Source organism: Galeopterus variegatus, unplaced genomic scaffold, assembly GCF_000696425.1.
Source record: "Galeopterus variegatus unplaced genomic scaffold, G_variegatus-3.0.2 Scaffold9869, whole genome shotgun sequence".
In the NCBI taxonomy this organism is placed as follows: Eukaryota; Metazoa; Chordata; class Mammalia; order Dermoptera; family Cynocephalidae; genus Galeopterus; species Galeopterus variegatus.
The window spans coordinates 4,661-15,578 of NW_007735980.1; the positions used below are offsets into that span (position 1 = coordinate 4,661).

Genomic DNA, 10,918 nt, shown 5'->3' on the forward strand with positions numbered 1-10,918 from the left:
TTATCTCAATAATTATTGTCTTCTTTATGCATTTTTGGTACCTGTTTTATTTGCAAATTAATGAATATACATTGTGAACCTGGCACTCAAAACAATTGTGAGATGGGTAAGGGAGTGTCACATTATTTTAGGTGATCTTGAACTCTTCCTGAATGTTAAAATGCCTTGTAATTATTTAACTTTAAGTTTATGTTGAGCACACTACATATATTCTCCAGGAGTTGAGATGAAAGAATACTTAACAAGGATTTAACAAATTTCCCATATTGTAATGGGGTCTATAACATTGGAATGGACTCTGGTGCTGGGTGATATTACTGGAATCTTGAAGAAACAGTGCAAGCATTCTGGACAAGCAGAGTGACGTAGTAAAGGCAAGTATCTGGGGTTAAAGGCTGATCCTATCACAATAAAATGTTGTGCAAGCGGCAAAGGGAAGTAAGAAAACAAACAGTCCAGGAAGGTTAATAAATGCACAATCTGGATATTCCAGAAAATCTCAAATGCACAAGCACAGGATTTGTGCCTTTCTAGTAACCATGGACAAAGCCTGCATGACAGTAAACTGACCTGACACATTTAGGCATCACCAAGTACTCAGGCATCACCATTAGATATTTAGCAAATAAAAGAAGATGGATGAGTTCATTGCTTCTTGGTATGGCAGGATACTCCTGAGGAGATGAAGTTTCCTTCTTAGTTTCAATATCACATGAGAGGGTCAGTGGTGTACTGAGAATAGCGAGAAGCTTGTCTGGGTTATTCAGTAACCAGTGCAGGGAAGCAAATGAAAAACAACACGTCACCTCTCAAAACAAACAACCAAACAAAACCCAATAATATTAAAAATGTTTGTCTAGAGAGAAAAAGAGCAAGAAGCCCGAGTAAAATGTCCTTAAATATTTGATATAATTTTTAATTTCTGTGAACTCCAGATATAAAGTTAGACCCATTTGCATCAGAAAAGCACTTGAGAATACAGTACGAACAATACTATTTCAAATTGTCAAACATAGAATTGACTCTGATAGTTCCTTTCATAACAATTGTCATTGACAGGGTTTGAAGAGAAATAATTAGGTGTGAACAAATGTAATGTATTTTAATGTAAGTAAGGGGCAATACAAATATTGCTAGTGAAGACTGAACACAAGGCATGTAAAAATCCTCAGAAAATATTCTGCTTTTGAGCTGTATCAAATCTTGTCTTTTTTTTCATTGATTACAAATATTCATGAGGTAAAAAGCTGATTGTTACTCCTCATGCCCATGATGTGAGGGCCAGAATCATACTGGCAGCATACCGTTACCACAAATTGCATGTGTACCCTTTGTCCCCCACTAAATTATCCCCAACCTCCCTCCCTCTCTGCCTCCCCCTACACTCCACTTTGAAGCCCAAGGACTGTTCTCTCCCTCTGCAAGTCCAACACACCACTGTGGTCTTTCTTTCCTTCCTTCTTTCTCACTTAGCTCCCATGTATGAGTTAGTACATGTGGTATTTCTCCCCCTGTGCTTTGTTTATTTCAGTAAACATAAGTTTCTCCAGGCTTATCCATGTTGTTGCAAATGGGGGAATTTCATTCTTTTTTATGGCACAGTAGTACTCCATGGTGTATATATACCAGTTTCCTTATTGAATCATCCATTGGTGGACATTTAGGTTGGCTCCATATCTTGGCTATTGTAAACAGAGCTGTGATGAACATGGGAGTGCAGGTATCCATTTGACATGATGATTTCCATTCCCCTGGGTTTATACCCAGAAGTGGGATTGCTGGATCGTATGGAAGATCTATCTGTAGTTGTTTGAAAAACCTCCATACTGTTTTCCATAGCGGTTATACTAATTTACAGTCCTACCCACAGTGTAGGAGCATTCCCTTCTCTCCACACCCTTGTCAGCATTTGTTATTCACCATCTTTTTGATTATAGCCAGTCTAACTGAGGTGAGAAACGTCACTCAGTTTCTATTAGGCAGAGCATGATCTAACAATTCCTTGGATTCTTTCTCCAGTTCAAGTTCTAGAACCTTTACTAAATATAATGACTTAATCTAGCTGCCTTGCAGTAGTAGCAGACAGGATCTCAAAGTTCTTAACCTGCTTGGTTGTGACCCAGTTAAAGCAACCTAACCTCCTGAATTTAAAAGTTAGCCTCTTTTAATTCAACACACATGACTAAATACAGGAAGTTCACAAAAAGTCCACCCACTCTCCTGTCTCATAGCTGATGCTCCGTGCCTGGTATTGGTAGTGGTAGATTTGATGGTAGGCTGCAGCTTGTTGCAGACAAGGCTAAGACTGTGCCAGTTTTCCATTGTGTTCAAGGTGGCAGCATTATATCTGTTGGGTCTTCACATCTATTTCAGGAGTGTTTTTTGACTTGTTTGTTTGTTTTGGTTTAATCATGTGAAATTTCTAAAAATCAGACTAGAATTGGTTTGCAGAATTAAAAAAATAATTTTCCAATAGTGCATGTTCACTTATTCCTCCTTGATCACCACATTTAAGTTTTTCACATCAAGAAGGGGATTTTTATTTTTGTTAAGAGATAACTTCTTTTTTAGTACTATGTTTTTGTGGCTTATAATTGCTGATAAATAGGTGAAAATTTTTCTCTTTAATAGAGTATGCACTACAAACTGACTGCACAACCAGCAGAGTAAAGTCAATGTGAAACTTATAGAATACTTCCAAAATACTTCCTCAGGAGAAAACTTTATGTCATTAAGCATTTTGAGCCTCATAAATGGTCATATGGTGGGGTATATAGTTGAGAGAACATTTCTATATGTGGAATTTTTGATCAGACTATTTAAAGATCCTAAGATGTTCTATGAATCCTTAATAAAATACACATTTAGAATATGTATAAATTCAATATAACAATACAAAACCGTGAATGTCTGACAGGATCCATTTTTCTCCTCCAAAATTTTACTATTATGTTTTTGTTTATGTATTAAAAGTATTAAACCTTCCAAGGACCTCTGCCATGATTAGATGGCTGCTATAATCTGCTGAATGTTTTATTGATTTTTCTCTATGTCTCCTTTTTTGTCATATAATTATATTTTCTCATGGAACATTCAATGCTCTAAGAATCACACACATTTACAGATCATTTTTGTAAAATGTCAATATTGTTAAGTACTACTTTTTCTTGCTTTCCAGATCAGGAAACTAAAGTATTGAAAGATAAAGCTTAAAGCACATAATATAAAAGACTGTAAGTTGCTAAAATTTCAAGGTGAGGCAGAACTGTAAAGAGTACAAACTAACAATATACGTCCTCCCTGTTTTGTTTTTTTTTTTCCTTTTTGTCTTTTTTCGTGACCGGCAATGGATCGCAACCCTCAGTGTCGCGCCCGCACCGGACCGGGACCGGCAACGGGATCGCAACCCTTGGTGTTGCGCCCGCACCTCGCTCAGCCAGTGAGCGGCCGGTCTGTACGTGGGATCCAAACCTTCGGCGGGAGCACCGCCGCTCTCCCAAGTGGCGCACTGTAGCAGTGCGCCACCGGGCTGGCCCCGTCCTCCCTGTTTCACATCTTGCCTCTCCTGAGTTCCTCCCACCTGGCCTCCTCATCTGTTGCTCAATTTTATTTACTTTGATTTTCTTTTCTTATTTTTTGTTCTTTTATTTACTTGTATCTCTCTCTGTGTCTCTTTCTTTCTGTCACTCTCTTAAGTACAGGGCCATGGTAACAGATGAGAAAAACAAGAGCTCTGTGGACAAATTCATCCTGTTGGGATTCTCAGAATATCCACAACTCCAGATGCCCCTCTTCCTGGTGTTTTTGGTCATCTACACAGTCACTCCGGTGGGGAACTTGGGCATAGTTGTGGTCATAAAGATCAACCCCAAACTCCATACACCCATGTACTTTTTCCTCAGCCATCTATCCTTTTTGGATATTTTTTATTCCAGTGTAGTCACACCCAAACTGCTAGAAATCTTAGCTGTGGAAGACAGAACTATCTCCTTCACAGGATGCATAATACAATTTTTCTTTAGCTGTGCATTTGTGATTGCTGAAATATTTATGTTAGCAGTGTTGGCCTATGACTGTTTGTGGCTGTTTGTAACCCCCTACTCTACACAGTTGCTATGTCTCCTAAGCTCTGTCTTCTCCTGGTAGCTGGAATTTATATGTGGGGTGGACTCGGTTCCTTGACACTCACATATCCTCTTTTGGAACTATCCTACTGTGCATCCAACATCATAGATCACTTTGGTTGTGAGTTCTCTGCCATCCTCTCTGTATCCTCCTCTGATCCCTATTTCAGCCAGATGGCATGTTTAGTCATTTCTACATTCAATGAGCTTCGTAGCCTCCTGATCATCCTCACCTCCTATGTCTTTATACTTGTGACTATCATCAAGATGCCTTCCACGGGTGGACTCAGAAAAGCCTTCTCCACCTGTGCCTCCCACCTGACTACCATCACCATTTTCCACGGGATCAAGCTCCTTCTCTACTGTGTGCCCAATTCTGAAAGCCACAGGTTCCTGGTCAAAGTGGCCACTGTGCTGTTCATAGTCGTGATCCCCATGCTGAATCCCCTTATCTACAGCCTTAGGAACAAAGATGTGAAAGAGACACTGAGGAGGTTGATCAACTCCAAACTGCATTCTCACTCAATGTAATTCAAATATATATTTATATACTTTGTTTGTTTGTTTGTTTGTTTATTTATTTCCCAACTGTGTTCAATTTTTTCATATACATTGTCTGTGGTAGTTTAGGTTCATTTTAAGTGAATATATCGTTATTCTTTGAGTGAATTAAATATTTCATATGCCATGGTTTTTAGTGTTTTGTTGAACACAACTTCAAAAGTTTTTCCCCCCAACATACTATTTTGCTGTTCTTGGCCCTTTGTAATTTCAGGTAAATTTTAAAATGTTTTTTTTTTTTTCACAGTCTGAAGTTAATGATGATGAAGATACTGATGATGGTGATGACAATGGTGATAAACAGGTTGGTATTTGAGAGGAATTAGAATAAAATTATAAAATTATTTTGGAAGAATTGACATATTTAAAATTTTTTCCCCAATCATTGAATGCAGTGTAACTCTGTGTATTTTGGTCTACCTATTCACTCCTAAGTATTTCATAATTCTTATAGTCATATAAGCATTTTATTTCTTAAAACATTTGTTTTTATTTGTTAGTGGTCTATAGACACAATTTTAATGTTTTTATGTTTATTTACTGTGGTAAATTACATTTAATAAATTTGCATTCTTAGCTGTTTTTAAATGTATAATTCACAGGCAGAAATTCCACTCACAATGTTGTGTGACCATCACCCCTATGTATTTCCAAAACTTTTTATCATCCCCAGAACACAGTATGTAATTGTTAAACAGTAACTGCCTGTTTCATCCTCCCCCTGGTACCTGATAATTCTAATCTACTTTTTGTCTGTGCATATTTGACTATTTTAGATATAAGTCAAATCATACAATATTTGTGTTGTATTTTTTATATCTTTCTCTCTGTTTTATTTTACTTAGCATATTGTTTTCAAGGACCATCCATGTTATAACATGCATTAGAACTTCATTGCTTTTCATGGCTGAATAATATTCCATGGTAGGTGTGTATGTATAAATATATATACACATTTTGTTTGTTTATTTGTTGTTGGACATGGATTCTTCTTACCTTTTGGCTACTGTGAACAATTCTGCAGTAAAAACTGGCATAGACATTTATTTTGAGTTCCTCTTTTCAATTCTTTTGGTATATACCTGGGAATGGAACAGCTTAGTTATAGTTAATTTTATGTGTAGTTTGGTGGCCACACAGTTTTATATTCCCATCCGCAATCTACCAGTGTTCCAACTGGGCCCCCACTTCCTTGCCAACACTCGTTATCTGCCATTTTTTAAAATTATAAACATCAAAATAGGATGTGGGAAGTGGAAGACATACAAACGGGCAACAGGTACATGAAAAAACATGCTCCACATCACTAATCATCAGAGAAATGCAAGTTAAAAACACACTGAGATATCACCTCACCCAAGTTAGACTGACTCTGATCAAAAAGACTTAAATAACAAATGCTGGTGTGGATGTGGAGAAAGGGGAGCTCTTCCACACTGTTTGTGGGAATGTAAATTAGTACAGCCATTATAGAAAACACTGTGGATGAGAACTGTACCTCTCAAACAACTATAGATAGAACTACCATACTATCCAGCAGTTCCAGATCAGGAAACTAAAGTATTGAAAGTACTTCTGGGTATATAGGCAAAGGAATGGAAATCATCATGTCAAACAGAAACCTGCACTCCTATGCTTATCGCATTTATGATAGCCAAGATATGGCACTAATCCAAATGTCCATTGAGGGATGACTGGATAAAGAAAATGTAGTATGTATACACAACGGAATACTACTCATTAAGAACTGTACTTCTCAAACAACTATAGATAGAACTACCATACAATCCAGCAGTTCCACTTCTGGGTATATAGGCAAAGGAATGGAAATCATCAAATGGAAGGGATACCTGCACTCCCATGTTCATTACTGCTCTATTCACAATAGTCAAACTATGGAACCAACATAAATGTCCATCAATGGATGACTGGATAAGGAAAAGTGGTGTATATACACAATGGAATACTACTCAGTCATAAAAAAAGAATTAAATTCTGTGTTTTGAAGTAACACGGATCAACATGGAAAAAAAATATAAGTCAAATAGGCTAGTCACAGAAAGAGAACATGTTCTCACTTATAGGTAGGAGCTAAGAAAGAGAAAGGAAGGAAAGAAGGAAGGAAGGAAGGAAGGAAGGAAGGAAGGAAGGAAGGAAGGAAGGAAGGAAGGAAGGAAGGAAGGAAGAAGCAACCACAATAATACATTGAAATTTCAGAAGGAAAGAAGTGATCTATGGTTACTAGAAGTCGCAAAACGGAAGGTGGAGGGGGTTATGGTTAAAATTGTGTAATGGTTATGAAAATAATTATGATTTGTAATGATGTACATGGTAATAATACTAATTTGATCATCACATATTGTACACAAATACCGATAGTGAACTCTGCACCCAATAAATATATATAATCAATTATGTTTCAATTAAAATATAAATTAAAAAAAAATTAAAAAGTACATTTCATGCTGCCCATTTTTGTTAAGTAAAGGAAATGTAACTAGAATAAAATTTATCAAAAATGCGGGGATTTTATTTTCTAACTTTTGCAATTAAAATGATTTCATATGCTTTATGTTAAATTTTGGTCTGCATATCACTGTTGTTTTGAATTGCATTTTGCTAATGACTGATGACGTGGAGCATAATTACATGAGATTATTGGGCATTAGTATAACTTCTTTGAAGAACCACCCTTGCATTCTTTGGATAAATCCCTCTTGGTCTATTGAACATTTCTTTAAAATGCTACTGGAATTGATTTGCTAGTGTTGAGAATTTTTTCATATATACTCATAAGGAATATTTATCTGAAATTTTCTTGTTACAGACATCTTATATGGCTTTGGTGTCAAGGTAATGTTGGTCTAACATAATGAGTTATGAAGTATTTTCTCCTCTTCAATTTTTTGAAAGAGTTCGAGAAGGATTGGTGTTATTCTTTATTAAATGTTTGGCAAAATTTACCAATGAAATCATCTGGTAGTGGACTTTTCTTTGTTGTGAGACTTTGACTACTGATTTAATCTTTCTACTTGTAATAGGTCTGTTGAGATTTTCCATTTCTTCTTGAGTCAGTTTAAGCAATTTGTGCAATTACAGCAATTGTCCATTTCATCGAAGTTATCTAATTGTCAAATGGCTGGTGGTTGTATGTTCAACTTTTTAAGAAAATTCCAGATTGTTTTCCATAGTCGTTGTATGATTTTACATTCCCACTAGCAGTCTATGAAAATTCCAATTTCTCCTTGCCAACGCTTGGCAGGGTCAATTTTTTTAAAAAAATTTTTTACTCATTCTTATAGGTACGTAATTATGTCTCATCATGATTTTATTTTGCATTTCCCCCCAAAATAATGATATTGAGCATCTATTCATGTGCTTATTTTCTCTCTTTATAGTAACAGTTCTGTCTAGGCTGGCCTCTTGGATCCAAACATATCTCCTGAAAAATAAGTTATTTCCTATATCTTAACTGTTCTTTTAATGTTGTGTTTGTTGCCTCCCACTCTACTTGTTGTGGTAAAACCTGACATATTCTACACACAAATACATTTCCACATCAGTTACTTGATTTAGAGTATTTGGCATCTACCTTTCAAATACATTACTAACCTTGTACTTTGTATTTTTAAAAAAATAATTTTGACCCTTAATCCAGGAAGAATGTGTACCATGCAACCTTAATATTCCTATTTTTCTTAATTGATTTTTTAAAAACAAAATCTCTAAAACATCTGTTGGATTAGCTGAAGCCTTTGGCTTCTGAATCTAAAGTCCTTTTAAGAAAAATCTATTGGTTGTTATTTTATATTTATTTTTTATTATACATACATGTGGGTTACAAAGTTGATTTTCAGTACTTGTGTTCAACTTGTGGTGGTTAGATCAGTGTAATTAGCTTATTTATCATTACAATACTCAATCATTCTTCGTTTCCTTTGACCAATTCCTCATTAAACTTACCCTCTCCCCCTCCTCTCCCCTCCCCTTTTTTTTTAAAAGTTTTTTAGTTTTTTAAAAGTTCAATGTATTACCGTGATTGTTGTTTCTTTCTTTCTCTCTGTCTCTCTTTCTTGTTCATTTGTTTATTTATGGATTCAGCTCCCAGTTACAGGTTAGAACACCTGGTATTTCTCTTTTTGTACCTGGGTTGTTTCATTTAGGCTAATTTTCTCCAGGCTCATTCATGTTGTTGCAAGTGGTAGAATTCCATTTTTTTTTTTAATGGCTGAGTAGTATTCCATTGTGTATATATACCCTAATTTTGTCATCAGTCATCCATCGATGGACATTTGGGTTGGTTCCAATGCCTAGCTATTGAAAATAGAGCTGCAATAAACATGGGAATGCAGGTATCCCTTCGACCTGATGTTTTCCAAACCTCTGGATATATCCCCAGGAGTGGGATTGCTGGATCATATGGAAGTTCTATCTGTAGTTATTTAATGGCTGTACTAATTTACAGTCCCACCAACCTGCACTCTCTCCACATCCTTGCCAGCATTTGTTATTCTCTGTCTTTTTATAATAGCCAGTTTGATTGGTGTGAGGTGATATCTCAACGTGGTTTTGATTTGCATTTCCCTGATGATTAGTGATTTTGAGCATTTTTTCATATACCTGTTGGCCATTTGTATGTAAGGAGCGCTGCTGTTCTCCCAGCGCTGCACTCTCCCAAGTGCGCCACGGGCTCAGCCCATTCTCTTTCTTTCTTTTTTTTTTTGCTGTAAAGTTATCTGAGCTCTTTGTGTATTCTGGATATTAATCCCTTGTCAGATGCATATTTTGCAAATATTTTCTCCTATTCTGTAGGATGTCTTTTGATTCTATTGATTGTTTCTTTTGCTGTGCAGAAGCTTTTTAGTTTGATACGATCCTTTTTTTTATTTTTTAATTTGTTGCCTGTGCTTTGAAGGTGTTATTTATGAAGTCATTGCCCAGCATGCTTTTGGGGTATTATTCATAAAGTCATTGCCCAGTCCTAAATCTTGCAGCATTTCCCCTATATTTTATTCTAGGAGTTTTAAAGTTCCAGGCCTTATATTTAGGTCTCCAATCCAACTTGAGTTGATTTTGGTATATGGTAAAAGGTATGGATCAAGTTTCACTCTTCTACAGATGGATATCCAGTTTTCCCAGCACTATTTATTGAAGAGGCAGTCTTTCCCCCAGTGTATGCTCTTGGTGCCTTTGTCAAAGATTAGTTGGTTGAGTTGGTTGTAAATACGTGGGTTGATTTATGAGTTCTCTATACTGTTCCATTTGTCTGCATGTCTGTTTTTATGCCAGTACCATGCTATTTTTGTTACTACAAATTTGTAATATAGTCTGAAGTCAGGAAGTGTAATGCCTCTAGCTTTACTTTTTTTGCTCAGGATTACTTTGGCTATTTGGGGTCTTTTGTTTTTCCATATGAATGTTACATTGCTTTTCTATTTTTGTTAAGAATGTCATTGGTATTTTGATCGGAATCATATTAAATCTGTAGATGGCTTTGGGTAGTATGGACATTTTTACCACATTGATTCATCTAATCCATGAATGCTATGGGGAAAATACAGGATAAATCAGGTAAGCCCTATCCACATGGTTATTCCTTGACCAAAAACTACATGCAATGCCAAATGAAATTTAGAAAATATGAATTTAGAATTGCAACATGCTAGTACTTTTAATTAATCATATGAAAAGTGTAACATTACACAACATTAGTTACCTTTATGCTTTGTTTTGCTTTATAATCCATTCTGAATTACCCTGACAAATAGCTGAAAAAAGTTTCCAATTGCCATTTTTCTGTTTTAAAGGAATTCTTTGTTTAGATTTTAAATGTCATTTTCAGTGATTTAAGACCTGTGTTGATCCAATTGAAATTCCAAGTCAACTGAATTGGGATGGGTAGGCTGTAGAAGCTTGCATTGACTGCTTGCTTAAACCCATGCAGGCAACTTTTTTGCTACCCATCTCTTATTAAAAAATAGCTTATGATATAGTAAACATAAAAAATAGTAAACATTAATTTTAATTAGCTGGTTAATTTTAGGGTGCCAATCTGACTAAATATGCCCATTCCAGCTATACCACAATGTCTAATCTCTGAATAATTTTGGTAATTTCAGTTTTCAACTGCCACTACATATCCACATATTTAAAGGTTTCCTGCTCAATAACCAACCATATTTAACACCAGCGTTTTCCCCTTAATTTCTGTCCACATGAATGGCAGATGAAGA

The 10,918-nt window shown here is 35.9% G+C and overlaps 1 pseudogene; it reads left to right on the forward strand.

The window, feature by feature from the left end:
• The first annotated feature begins 3,705 nt into the window (after positions 1-3,705).
• LOC103609620 lies at positions 3,706-4,655 on the forward strand (annotated as a pseudogene).
• Positions 4,656-10,918: the final 6,263 nt, after the last annotated feature.